The following is a 15,459-nucleotide window of genomic DNA, read 5'->3' as shown; positions in this document are numbered from 1 at the left end:
AATTCCCTACCTTTTATAGCAAGAAAGAGAAAGGAAGAGATTCATAATCCACTTCTTGAGGTCCCTATATGATGAAGTAGTGCTCCATGTCTAACAACCAAGTCTACTAGTACATTTGAGGTTTTGTTTGACCAAATTTTTTGACCATTTATTAAATTGGTTAGTATGGAAAGGGAAAATATGACTTTTTCTTAATCTATGCCCGTGTTGGTCAAAATTTAGACCAACATGAGCTTAATATGTAAAAAGGGCAAGTGCCACCCATTTCATTGTATTCTATTCAGCTTCAACACGTGTGTGGGAGTTGAACCAGGGCTATTTGACCAGAGAAAGAGATCCACACTAAAAATGTAGATTTACATGTTAGTTTTATGATAGGAAGTGAAATCATCCTATTATGAGTCATGATAGATTTGCTGTGCATAATTACAAGTCCAGAAAACATGTTTAATGGTTTCTCTTTTGTGGTAGAATATGCCTGCACCAAATCTGTCAGTTGAAGGCAAAGATTCAAAGATAGAAGAGGGTATAGAGTCTTCATCTTCTTCTTCAAAGGGAATGAGTGCCGAAAAGAAGGTTGGTGTTATTGTCGGTGTTATGTTCAGAGTAGCATTGGGTGGACTAGTGTTTATGATATACAGGAAGAGGTAGGAGAACATACACAGAGTGCAATATGGATTCACAACATGCCAAGATCTGCTCTGATGGGTGTATTCATCTTGAATTTATTTCACTTCTTTTTTGTTATCGTTTAGTTCTAGAGAAAATAACATCAGGGTAGGGTTTAAATTTGTTAGGAAAGATTATTTTGAGATTAAGTCTCCCTTATTTTTTTTCATTTTTGTTAGTGGCATACATGAAATCAAGCCGATTCATATGGATTTGTTTTTTCTCAAACAGGAAAGATTATTTTGAGATCCCATGGGAAAAGTTAAGATGCATGGTGGAGCCAAGCTTTGGGGAAAGAACTGTGTTTCTACATGAGGAGTATTTGAAAAATGGGAAGCTTGTCATATCTGTTGTAACAGGTGTTACAAAGGAGGCTGTCATCACTTCGTCAGGGGAACAAGTAAAGTATGATTATCTAGTGCTTGCCACTAGAATTGCTTAAGATGGCCCTCCTACAAAGGCAAAGAAGCTCAACTAGTTTAAGGAAGGTAAATAAATTACAACATTTAGTTAGTAATGTGGTTGAGTTTTTAGGAAATTTGATTTATGGCAACATATCATCAATCTTCAATTCACCCATCATCAATTTTCAATATAATTATATAAATTATTTATGGAATTGATTGTGTATGTTTGGATCACATTCTATGATCTATCATCACAATAAGAGAATGTAAGAATCAAATTTAGAAATAATTCATACATTTCAATGTATTGTGGAAATCTGATACAATATAATTTACAAAAAATGATAAATTTTTAGATTTTAATTTCTAGACTACAATCCTTTCTATTTTTTTTTGAAAGGAAGATAGATTCAAATAGTTTGAATCGGGTATATAAATTACAACAATTGGTTATATATAGGAAACCTATTTCTTGCTAATATATCAGCAATCTTCAGTTTGAACAATCATCAATTTTCAATTTGATTTACAACAAATGAAATTTTTTCACATTTGAATTGATGAACTATAATGTTTTTCTACAAAAATTTGAAAAGCAGAGAGAGTCAAACAATTTGAGAGAGGAATATAAATTACAACATTTGATTAGTCTTGTTCTTGAGTATATATAGGGAATTTGATTCTGTTAGCTATCGTGTTTACCATTATGTCAAAAGATTGACCTGTTAACATTCAATACAATCACACAACTTATAGAACATATGAAGTGGTTAAGTCACATAATGAATTCTAAAGAGAAATGTTAGCAGTTGGTCCAATAGATTTGTGGGAACATATTGTCAATCCTTAGTCTCAGCCATTATCAATTTTCAATTTGATTTACAGAAAAATGAGAAATTTTTAGATTTGAATTGCTGAACTACATTTCCTTCTGCAAAAATTAGTCTGGAGAAGGTATATAAATTATAACATTTGGTTAGTCCTATTCTTGAGTATACAGGGAATTTAGTTCATGTGAGCATATCGTCAATCTTCAATTTCATCCATCATCAAAATTTCAAAATGATTTATTTTATAGAAAAATGAGAAATTTTTAGATTTGAATTGTTCTAACTACTAAGCCTTTTGGACCTTTGGCACCTTAACTACTATTTTCTTAATTAATATTATCAGACTTTTACAATCTATTTGTAAAGCAATTTTTTCCTAGATTCGACTGTGTGTACTTTTTAGCATCAACATTCATCATCAAAATGAGAGAGTATAGGATTAGAAAAAGTAAAAAGATGGATCACATAGTATGATCTAAAACATTGATGTTAAAAAATACACAATCAAATATTTAAAAAACTTTCTTTATTGATTTTTTTTGTACTGGATGAACAATAATTAGCTTAGCAGTTGATCACCTAGCCTACCTCTTTCTTGTTTTTTCTAGCCTCTTATGTTTACCTAGAATATCTTCCTTATTTATGACTCTAAAACCATAGTTCTTGAGCTTGAGTGATTCATTCCAAAATCATTGTATCTTTTCTTGAACTGATTATCTTTACGTTTTCACTAAATTTCTGTTTAGCACTCAATGCCAATCAAAACATCTCATGGACAAATACGATTTGGATTTAGGGTTTAGAGGGACATACGATTTTTTAGCATCAATGTAATGAATCACACCACTACATAAACCATCAGCAAGATGAGAAAGTGCAGGATTGGGAAGAGTGAGAAGATAGATCACAAAAACATTGATGCTAATAAAACACACCATTCGAATCCCAAAAAAATGACTTGTTTTATTGATCTCTTTTTATACTGTGAAAAAATAATTAGCATTTGATCATCCAACCTGTCTCTTTCTTGTTTTTTCCAGCCACTTATGTTTACATAAAATATCTTCCTTATTTATGACTCTAAAACCATTTGTCTTGAGCTTGAATGGCTCATCCTATAGTCATTGTATATTTTCTTGAATTATATTTTGTACTCATTCTAAATCAAAACATCTCATGGACAAATATGATCTAGATTTGGGGTTTAGAATTTATAAATTGGGGGTTTTCATTCATGAGAAATCATGGGTAGTGAGAATTGTGGATTTGAATGTGGTTTTTTTATATTAAGTTTATTTAAATTTTCATTAAGATCTTGATGTTACAAAGAAAAGCAAAAATTGTCTAATTTGAATATGTCTTTCTTATAGACAATAAGAAGATTAAGGATTCAAAAATAGTCCTGATAATTGGAGGGGGGCCAACTAGAGTGGAACTAGTAGGAGAGATAGCAGTAGATTTTTTAGAGAAGAAAGTGGTCCTCATCCATGCTGGCTCCAGGCTTCTTGAATTTGTGGGGGAAAAGGCATCAAGAAAGGCTCTCTTGTGGTTCAAGTCTAAGAGAGTGGAAGTGCACCTCAATGAACGCATTGATTTGAATAGCATTTCTGAGACCACAACAAGCTTTACTACAAGTAGCAGGAAGATCATCAATGCAGATTCCCACTTTGTATGCATTGGCAAGAGAATAGACACATCTTGGTTCAAGGATTCAACATTTGTAGGCACTATAGACAAACATGGATTTGTCAAGGTGGATAGCTCTCTGCGTGTGGAGGGGTAGACTAATGTTTTTGCTACAGGGGATATCATCAATGTCAAGGTAAGCATGATAGAATATGCTTGGTTCTAATTCTATTGATAATGAGGTTTAAATCAAATTAATCTAATTAGTAGGAACAAATTTGAAAAAAAAATTGTTCTCAATCTAGATGTGTCATATTGAAAATGGAATAAGTTTTGAATTTTCATTTTGGTTCAAAATGAGGATATGTTAGTCCCATTAAAGAGGTGGAATTGAAATTGTCAATTGGAATCAGAATTGAATCAAATTTTCATTTTCATTTTTCTTGCTCAGCAAAATCTAATTCCAAATTATCATATCCAACATCTAGCAAATTATGAGTATAAGACAAATGCAACATTTGCTAATGCCAACAACTAAATGGGTTCACTTTTTTTTGTATATCTATTTTTTTGACATTCCCATTGAATCAATTGATATATTATTAATATGCTGAAGAGAGGAAGGAGATACATAAATGTGATCCAAAATGTAGAATCTCCTCATGCAATCAAAATCTAGAAGCAAGTTAAAGATAACCTAATAGTTGTTGATGAGAGATGTTTGGTGATTAGTTTATATGTTGGGTCTCTAAAAGCATAGCCACTATTCTTTTTTGTTTTTTTGTGTATGGATATTAAGGGCTTTGCATATTTTATTGGTATTCTGTACAAGTGTGAATGCATTTGCAGCTGCCTTTCTACACATCTTGAATATGAAATGTTGGAAATGATTGAAAAGCTCATGAGGGATATTGTTGGAAATGACTGAAGAGATCATAAATAAAAAGTAATGGAACTTGTAAAGAATGTTCTCAATCATTTTTTTTTCATTGATGTCAAACTTGCTGCTTGCAGGAATGACAATTGCTTTAGTGATCCAAATACTATCAATTGATTGATTGACAAGAAGGAGGCAATCAATAAGATGTAACCAGAACACCTAGAGAAAGGTTGAAGTTATGATGTTGTAATGAAGTACAAGGATCAGCTAAGCCATTGATGAAAAAGTGTATTGATGACATACTCTAAGACACAATAAAATGGGCACATTGAAACATATCAAAGATGCAAATTTTTAGCTAAGTCATTTGTAAAGCTAAACTAAGTTCATTAGAGAGAGAGCGAAGCAAGCTAGTAAGTGTCGAACAGATTCCTAGTTGAAGCCAAGCAAGTTCAACTTCAGCAAGTGCCGAGTGAACTTCAAATGCCAAGCAAAAATAAGTGCCGAGTAGAAATAAGAGTCTAGAAAATACAAGTGTCGAGCAAAAATAAGTGCCAAGAAGAAACAAGTGCCGAGAAAATACAAGTGTTGAGTAACACAGAGATTTCGAGCATCAGCAAACCAATAGTGCTGAGTTGTTTGCATTATTTAAAAAATTGAAGATTCATTAGATTTGAGCTGACAAGGTCATTATCTTGAATTTTGTGAATTAAATACTAGATAAGAGTGATGAGCTGGTGGCATAGAACACCATGTAGAATGTTTTTGGAGAATACAACTGGACTCTAGACGAAGTTTCTAGAAAAGAGCAAGATATGGGGTAGATACATTGTATCCTACCTAATCCATTTAAAACCCTAAAGTTGGAGAGGGAGAATTGAGTGACAAAGACAATCCATATTTTTATTTAAGGAATAACAAGGTCACAAAGCAAAGAGAGATGAGAGGTCAAGCATGAAAGTATAAAGTGCTGAAGGAGATGCTAAGAAAAAAAGCACAGTTACTCTGCTTCAACAGATGACCATAGATATGATTGCATTGGTATGATGAGTAAGAAGAATCAAGGAGATGAAGCTTGAGATGACAAGCTATCAGAGCTAAAGTGATTAAAGCCAAGCAAAGGATTGAGCTGAAGTGTGATCTGAAATCTGCAAGATATGTTGTAAGTTGTATCAGATCAAAAAGCCATTATTGTTACTTTCTAGCAATTATAAGAGTTAATTTAAATCCTATGGACTTAGGTTGGTTTAAACAACCATGTTGTAAATCCTTTAACAGGGTGACATTCCAAGTGAATATTCTAAAGTCCTTTGATCAGGCCCATTCCTAACAGTATGGTGAAATCTTCTAACAAAGTCACATTTAACAGTGTGTTGTAAGACTTTAATAGCGCAGGCCTTTAACAGGGCATCACTTTAGAAGAGTGAAAATCAAGTAGCATGTTACTGGTGGTTTTTCCCAAATTGGGTTTCCACATAAATCATTGTGTCATGTGTTGATCTTGCATGTTTTATCTCTGCATGTTGATTTATTGTAATTTTCTAAGGATGATTGATTTAAGCTTGAATGGATGAAAATTTTATGGATTCACTATAATTTGTGAAAAATTATTATTAGGGAATTTGGACCTTCAATAAATGATTCACCCCCCCCCCCCCCCCCCTCTTGGTTATTCTAAAGAATTCTAACAATTGGTATCAGAGCCAAACTGTTGATTCAATCTAAAGGGACTAGAAGCAAAAAAGATCAGAATGCCTAAGAGAGAAGTCCCCAAGCTCAACAAAGACAACTTTGTTGCATGACAAAGTTTGATGAAGCTACATCTTGGATCCATAGGAGATTATGGCCAAAATTCAATTGTTACTAAACATGTTGATCCAACTGGTACTCTTACTGCAAAAGATTTAAAAAACAAATAGTAACACAATCAGACAATGCTGGAGATTGCTTCTGCACTCAACTATGATGAATTTGATGATATCAAAGGATGTGACACTATATTCAAAATGTGGAAAGCCCTATTAGACATCTATGGAGGAGATCAGAATGTCCAAAGAGAAAAAAGAGAAAGCCTCAAAGGAAAGTTTGATGATATGAAAATGGAGGAAAGTGAGAATGCTGCTCAGTATGGCGCAAGAATAAAGGAAGTGATAAGTGCAATAAGATGTTTGAATGGTCAATTGGATGAAGATACTTTTAAGGGTAAGTTCTAAAGAACCTTGTTCCCTACCTATGCTATTAGAGTATCAACAATACAAGAACTAAGATGTGTACTAGAAAACAATCTAAATTTTGAAGGAATAGTGGGTAGACTGACTGTATTTGAGTTATCTAACTTTGATAACTATAGAGCTGAGAATGTTGAATCCACTTTCAAAGCCACGCTATCATTGAAAGATGCTGAATAGGTAAAATCAAAGAAAGGAAGAAAAATGAAATATGTATCTAGTGACAGCAGCATTGATGAGGAAGATGTGGAACAATTGGAAGCATTGCTAGCTAGAAGATTTCACAGAGGCAAAGGAAAGTTCAAAGGTAAGATGCCTATCATTTGTTTCAATTGCAATGAAGTAGGAAATATTGCTACAAGGTGTACATAGAAAAAGGATTACAAGGAAGGCAACAAATATAAATATAAAAGAGAAGATGATAAGAAAGATAACAAAGACAAAGGCAAGAAGTGTTATATTGCTGAAGAGAATTCTAAAGATAATGATGATGAAGTTGTTTATGTAGCCATGAAGGATTAGTCTGATGAAGAAGAACCTACAGCACTGGTAACATGTATGAACAAAAATGATAGATGGGTCATAGATAGTGGATGCTCACATCACATGATAGGAGACAAAAGTAAGTTTGTTAACTTTACTCAGTATGATGGACATAGTGTTAGATTTGGTAATAATGCTCCATGTCAAATAAAAGGAAAAGGCTCCATTAAGCTTATAGAACAAATTTCATGTGATAATGCATACTATGTTGAAGGATTAAACTAAAATTTGTTGAGTGTCTCACAGTTAGGTAATGTAGGATGCAAAGTAGAATTTGGAAACAAAACTACAAAAATCTATGGTACTGATGGCAAATTGATAGGAAAAGGAGATCAAACAAGAAGTAATCTATTTTACCTTGATATGGATGATGTTTCTTTTTTTGTTGCCAAATTTGATGATGAATGGTTATGGCATAGAAGGCTATGTCATGTCAACTTTGAAAATCTGGTCAATATCAATAAAATGAAGAAAGTCAGAGGTTTACCTAAATTAAAAAAACTTGACAATATCATATGCAAACAATGTCAGCTAGGAAAGATGACAAAGTCAAGTTTCAAAAGGAAAAATTGTACATCTAAAGAAGTACTTGAGTTAGTTCATACTAACTTATGTGGTCCAATGGAAGTACAAAGCTACAAAGGAGATAAATACATAATGTTGTTTGTTGATGAGTATTCCAGGATGATGATTTTTATGTTCTTAAAACAAAAATTTGATGTTTTTCAAATGTTTAAGTGGTATGTAGCTAGAGTTGAAAAGGAAACTGGAAAAAGTTTGAAATGCTTGAGATCAGACAGAGGTGGTGAATTCAAATCAAACAAATTTGAGATATTTTGTAATGACAAAGGAATCAAAAGACAAACGTCAGCTCCTAGAACTCCCTCACAGAATGGAATTGCTGAGAGAAGAAATAGATCTGTGATTGACTATGGTAGAACATTAATGATGGAAAAGATTGTTGCTCTAAAATATTGGAGAGAAGTTTTAAGTGTAGCTGTTCATACACTAAACTGAGTACAAGTCAAGAAAGGTACTAGTGCAACACCTTTTGAATTATGGTATGGTCACTCACCCAATGTAAAACATTTCAAAGTATTTGGTTGCGAATGCTTTATCCTTAAAGATGCTAGAAATGGGAAATTTGATGCAAAAAGTGATGAAGGTATATTCCTTGGTTACTCCACTAGAAGTAAAGCATACAAGTGTTTGAATACTAACACTAACAAAATTGTGGAAAGTGCAAATGTAACCTTTGATGAGCATAGAAAAGTCCAAGCTAAAGAACCAAAGAGAATGAATGAATACAAAACCTTTGTATATTCTTATGAAGGAATGCCTATTGACGAAGATGCTATCAATCAAATTGAAATTCAACAACAAATTTTAGTTTTAGCCGAGCCACAACTAGTGAATGTCGAGTTACATTCAGAAGCCAAGTTACAAAATGAAGAAAATGCACAATTTGATCCTGAAGTGAGTACACATGAAATAGATGAAGAAGAACCTAACAACAAAGTGCATAGTGACCCTGAATCTAAAAGATCAAACATGCAAACAAGGATAGAACCAAGATTATCCAAATATGTAAAAAGACATCACCTTGCTGAACAGATAATTGGTGACAAAGATGCAAGACCAATGACAAGGAACAAACTAAGACGTGAATCATGTTTGATCATTAAATCTAAACCTAAGATAGTATATGGTGCATTACAAGATGATGACTAGTATAAAGCTATGGAAGAAGAGATTGATCAAATAAAGAATAATAAAACATGGAGTTTAGTTCCCAGACCGGTTGACAAGAATGTGATTGGTACCAAGTGGGTTTTCAGAAACAAGCTAGATGAGAATGGTGAGATTACTAGAAACAAAGCTAGACTAGTATGCAAGGGTTATCCTCAAGAAGAAGGATTAGACTATGGGGAAACATTCACTCTTGTTGCTAGAATGGAAGGAGTAAGAACTTTACTTGCATATGTTGCATATAAAGGTTTTAAAGTCTATCAGATGGATGTAAAGTCTACTTTTTTAAATGGTATACTAGAAGAAGAAGTCTATATTGAACAACTAGAGGGATTTGTTGATGAGAACAATAAGGATATGGTTTGTAAATTACATAGAGCACTCTATGGTCTGAAACAAGCACCTAGAGCATGGTATGAAAAACTTCACAAGTATCAAGTGCAAATAGGATTTGAAAGAACTGATGATAACAAAAACATGTACATAAAATTAGAAGAAGGTAATGATATTATTGTATCTGAGATCTTTGTGGATGACATAGTTTTTGGAGGAAAGAAAGTGCTTTGCAGAGGCTTTGCTGACAAAATGAAACATGAGTTTGAGATGTCTATGTTTGGAGAGATCAAATTCTTTGTTGGATTGCAAATACATAAACTAAAACATGGTATATTTGTGACACAATAAAAATACATGAAAGAGATACTTAAAGCATTTGGATTGGATGAGTCCAAACCAGACAGCACACCAATGGAAATAGGAAATAAGCTATCCAAAAATGATGTATTAGCTGAAGTCAATCAAATAATGTACAGATACATGATTGGAAAACTACAATATGTTGTACATAGCAGACTAGACATAGCATTAGCAGTTGGAATAGTGGCTAGATTCTCTACTAATCCCAAAAAAAATCATGTAATAGCAGTAAAAAGAATACTGAGGTATCTCAAAAGAACTGATAACTTTGGTCTATATTACAAAAAGAATGAGAAGTTTGAACTTAATGCATATACAGATGCAGATTGGGGAGGCAACATTGATGATAGAAAAAGAACAAGTGGAGGTGCATTATTTTTAGGTAAAAGGCTAGTAACTTGGACCAAAAAGAAACAAACATGCACATCCCAGTCCACTGCAGAATCAGAATATGTGGCAGCAACAGTCAATTGCACAAACATTGTGTGGCTCACACATCTATTGAAAGGAATGAAAGAAGAAGTAACTAAACCAATGATATTGTATTGTGATAATACAAGTGCTATAAACAAATCCAAAAATCCAGTAATTCATGCAAAAACCAAGCATATTGCAATCAAGTATCATTATGTCAGAGAATTGGTAGAAGACAAACAAGTGAAGTTGGAGTACATTCACACAAAGGAACAAACTACAGATATCTTCACCAAACCATTGCCCAAAGATGCTTATGAATATCTTAGAGGAAAGTTGGGGGTAATACCCCTAACTCAAGCAATATAAAATAATAAGGAAGCTGCCCTGCATCAACAGGAAAAAATCATTGAAATATCAGAAGAATGATGTAGAGGATGACAACAGGAGTAAAAAATCCAAATCAGTCACAAGCATGGTGACAGAGGGAGAAAACATGAGATGCAAAGCTTATACTTCGCATGTTAAAGATGCTACATCTTTGACATTTATGTCAAAGAGGGAGATATATGCATAAAACTGATCAATATATAAGAAAGAGGGAGATATATGAGATCAATAGTAAGGGTGCAGTAGTCAAGATAACACATACAATCTTGGTGATAACTAAGTTGATCAATTGATCAGTTTGGTTTGCCACCAATGCCAAAGAGGGAGATTGTTGGAAATGATTGAAAAGCTCATGAGGGAGATTGTGGAAATGACTGAAGAGATCATACATAAAAAGTAATGGAATAGGTAAAGAATGTTCTCACTCATTGTTTTGTCATTGATGTCAAACTTGTTGCTTGCAGGAATGACAATTACTTTAGTGATCCAAATACTATCAATTGATTGATTGACAAGAAGGAGGCAATCAATAAGATGTAACCAGAACACCTAGAGAAAGGTTGAAGTTATGATATTGTAATGAAGTACAAGGATCAACTAAGCCATTGATGAAAAAGTGTATTAATGACATACTCTAAGACAAAAGAAAATGGGCACACTGAAACATATCAAAGATGCAAGGTTTTAGCTAAGTCAGTTGTAAAGCTGAACTAAGTTCATTAGAGAGAGAGAGAGAGTCAAGCAAGCTAGTAAGTGCCGGACAGATTCCTAGTTGAAGCCGAGCAAGTTCAACTTCAGCAAGTGTTGAGTGAACTTTAGATGTCAAGTAGAAATAAGTGTTGACTAGAAATAAGTGCTAAGAAAATACAAGTGCCGAGCAAATAGAAGTGCCGAGCAAAAATAAGTGCCAAGTAAAAACAAGTGCCAAGCAAATACAAGTGCCGAGTAACATAGAGATGCCAAGCATCAGCAAACCAATAGTGTCGAGTTGCTGCATTATTTCAAAAATCAAAGATTTGTCAGATCTGAGCCAACAAGGTTGTTATCTTGAATTTTGTGAACTAAATAGAAGATAAGAGTGATGAGTTGGTGGCACAGAACACCATGTAGAACATTTTTGGAGAATACAATTGGACTCTAGATGAAGTTTCTAGAAAAGAGCAAGATATGAGGTAGATACATTGTATCCTATCTAATCCATTTGAAACCCTAAAGTTGGAGAGGGAGAATCGAGCGGCAAAGGCAATCCATATTTTTATTTAAGGAATAACAAGGTCACGAAGCAAAGGGAGAGGAGAGGTCAAGCATGAAAGTATAAAGTGCTGAAGGAGGTGCTAAGAAAAAAAAGCACAGTTACTCTGCTTCAACAGATGACCACAGATATGATTGCATTGGTATGATGAGTAAGAAGACTCAAGGAGATGAAGCTTGAGATGACAAGCTATCAAAGCTAAAGTGATTAAAGCCAAGCAAAGGATTGAGTTGAAGTGTGATCTAAAATCTGCAAGATATGTTGTAAGTTGTATTAGATCAAAAACCCATTATTGTTACTTTCTAGCAATTGTAATAGTTAGTTTAAATCCTATGGACTTAGGTTGGTTTAAATAGCCATGTTGTAAATCCTTTAACAGGGTGACATTCCAAGTGAATTTTCTAAAGTCCTTTGATCAGGCTCATTCCTAATAGTATGGTGAAATCCTCTAACAAGGTCACATTTAACAATGTGTTGTAAGTCTTTAACAAGGCAGGCCTTTAATAGGGCATCACTTTAGAAGAGTGAAAATCAAGTAGCATGTTACTAGTGGTTTTTTCCAAATTGGGTTTCCACGTAAATCATTGTGTCATGTGTTGATCTTGCATGTTTTATCTCTGCATGTTGATTTACTATAATTTTCTAAGGATGATTGATTTAAGCTTGAATGGATGAAAATTTTATGGATTCACTATAATTTGTGAAAAAGTATTATTAGGGCATTTGGACCTTGAATAGATTACTTGAGTAAATTACAAATTCACACTTAATGATATTTCTCATCAATGATTTGGCAATATAAATTATAGAACTAACTATAAAGAAGCAAAGATTGAATTTCATAGTCAATATTAAAGCATTATTATATCTCAAATCACATGTATAGGAACAAGAAATGTTACAGTTTTGGATCCACATTAGCTCTCCAAGTGGTAGCTAGCAAGCCTCTATTTTCCATTGTGACTAGTAATTCAACTATGCTTTTCAAACCTCTAATTTTGTCATCTAGCACCAACCTTAAGAGCCTTCCAGGTGATCTATGTTGTTTAAATCTCTCTCAAATATTGCTTATTTATTTGTTGCTATTGTCAGTCCCAATTGTAGGGACAGATTTATCAATTCACCCCTTGTACCATAGTTATCCTAGTATAGCCATGACAATAAAATAGTGAAGGATTAACTTCTTTTGAGATTCTCATGCATGCCTCTATATACATTCTTGTCACATTAAATGAATAGACAAATATTGTTGCTAAGAACACATTTTTAGTCTACTAGTCTTTTGTTTGTTTATGATCCATTTGTGTTAGTTTATAGTTAATAAATTATAATATTAGCTTATGCACCACCTATGAGCATCATCTAATTGCAATGAGTGCTAATTGTTCCATTCATTCTCATGAGAGATGAGTCCTTGTGAACTATTACTCATGAAACATGAGTCAATGAGTTTGACTTAATATCTACAAAGTTGAATCCACATAGCAATATCATAATCTGACTTGTTGTGGAAAATATCTCCTATTACTAATAATATATTGCCGTGTTGGGTAGTTAATGGTTGGTTCTTATGGGAAAAATGGTTTTAGAAGCTTAAAAAGTGAAGGCTTTTGAAAAATAATTGAATATTGTAACTGATATAGAAAATATAAAAACAATATAATATTTGTGAAATTTTATGTTACTTAAAAATGCGATTCTATATTTTGTTTCCATTTTTTAATCTTGTAGTCCACGTGTTCATCAATGTATCATCAATGGCCTTTAGCTATATAAGCTATAGTCTTATTCTAATATATGTCCTTTCCCCTTACAGTCGAGTTGTTGGGTACAGGTTTGGACTGCATCTAAATGAAACTATTCCACTGCCTATTAACTATTATAAAAGTGCATCTATAGTTGATGAGGAGCTAAGAGAATATAGCTTGCAGGTGTTAAAAGAGTTTGGTTGTAGAGAAATTATGTATTTTCATCTCACACTATGTGTTAACATTAGTGGTTCCATTTTAAAAGTTCATATCATCTATATTGAAAGTAAATGTATGTTTTGTGAAATGCATCTTCAGATTTCATTCTTCAAATAGAAAACCCTAATTATTCAAAAAGTTGTGAATAATCACCTTAAAGATGCAATTTGCAAGCATTGGAGAGTTTTGTCCTATGTTGTGCCAGAGATATGGCTATTTATTGTGATACAATTTTGGAACTTGCTCTAGACTACATAAGCTATGATCCAAACTACATTGATAATATGGAAGAAGATACAGAAGAGAGTAATGGAGAGGAGGATGAGTATGTTAAAATTTCTTAAGTGAGTTATTTACTTGAGAAAATTTAATTTTTGCACCAACATGTGAAAACTATTATGTTGATGTAGAGAGAGTGCTAATGAATATAGCGATGATGAGGATATTAGCTGGAAGGTTCGGAGGGCAGCAACTAAGTGTTTGTCAGCTGTGATAACATCTAATCCAGAAATGCTATTAAAGCTATATGAGGAGACATGTGCTTTGAACCTTTTGCAATTGTTGCTGGGAGATATTTATCATTTTCATAAAAGTTGACTCTATTTGTCCTATACATTTGCCATATTTTTTGACCTTTGTGCGCGCAATAATTTTGGCTTAGTGTCTCTTCAGAGTTTATGGTTTACCTCTAAAGACTGACAAGAATGGCCCTTTATCTTTGTTAGAGTCAAGAGGATACATAAATTCCATTCTCTTGGCATAACACTAACCTGCTAATATTATGCACAAATAGGAATAAATTGAGTTTGAAATGATATATATCAGTTGTTATCTCATTTCAAAATGCGGTTAGCTTTAGGAATTCTTTTATAAGGTGTTATATGAAATGATTGCTAGCTAACAACTACCAAGGAAACATAACTTGCTTCTTTGCACAGTGAATTCTACTCAAGGTTTTGGCATTGTGAAGTGTACCCTAGTTCTTTATGTGCCAATGGAAATATTGAGAATGCTAAGAGATGGCATGGTTACTCTCATTGATGTTATTTCTTTGTTGATAAATATATCTATTACATTTTCCTTGGTTTTTTAAATGGGAAGTAATCTAAGGGGAGAACACTTTGTTATTTTCCAAGTAAGTGTTTTTATAAAAATAAAATGATAGCATTATTTAGACTTGCACAATACACCAAATTTTTCTTTTCTTCAAGCAACTTGGAGGGGTGACTTGGTGAGCTAATTCGGTGAGCCAACATGGCAAGTTGACTTGGTGAGTGAACTTAAAGAGTCAACTTGGTGAGCGAACTTAAAGAGCATACTTGAACAATTGACTCGATGAGTCGACTTTGGGAATAGACCTAGCAAGCCAACATTGTTAGCAACCTTAAAGAGGCGACTTGGTGGGGTAGATTTGTGAGCCTACGTAGAGAGCCCCACTTGGTGAGACAAGATGGTGAGTCAACTTGGTGAGATGACTTGGAGAGCTAACTTGGTGAGCAAACTTAAGGAGTCAACTCATTGAGGCAACTCATCAAGATGACTTGGTGAGCTAACTTAAAGAGTCGACTCATTGAGGAAACATGGTGGGGTGGTGACTTTGAGAGCCCACTTAGTAAGTTGACCTGGGGGAGTCAACCTAGGGGTAAAACTTGGTGAGCAAGTCCACTTGGTGAGGTGAGATGGTGAGTCCACTTTATGAGGCAACTTGGTGAAGACTAACCTAGATGAGGCACTTTGGTGGGGTGACTTGATGAGCGAACTTAAAGAGTCAACTTGGTGAGCATACTTGAAAAGTCAACTTGGTGACA

The 15,459-nt window shown here is 33.7% G+C and overlaps 1 pseudogene; it reads left to right on the top strand.

Annotated features, from left to right (window-relative positions):
• The first annotated feature begins 474 nt into the window (after positions 1-474).
• LOC149563095 (uncharacterized) overlaps positions 475-15,459 on the top strand; it is a 95,325-nt pseudogene continuing 80,340 nt past the window's right edge.

This window comes from Cupressus sempervirens, chromosome 4 (assembly GCF_028749045.1).
Source record: "Cupressus sempervirens isolate cs-2001-9-10 chromosome 4, ASM2874904v1, whole genome shotgun sequence".
NCBI classification, from domain to species: domain Eukaryota; kingdom Viridiplantae; phylum Streptophyta; class Pinopsida; order Cupressales; family Cupressaceae; genus Cupressus; species Cupressus sempervirens.
Note: the sequence above shows the minus strand (reverse complement) of the source record. Positions and strands in the feature narration are given on the sequence as shown.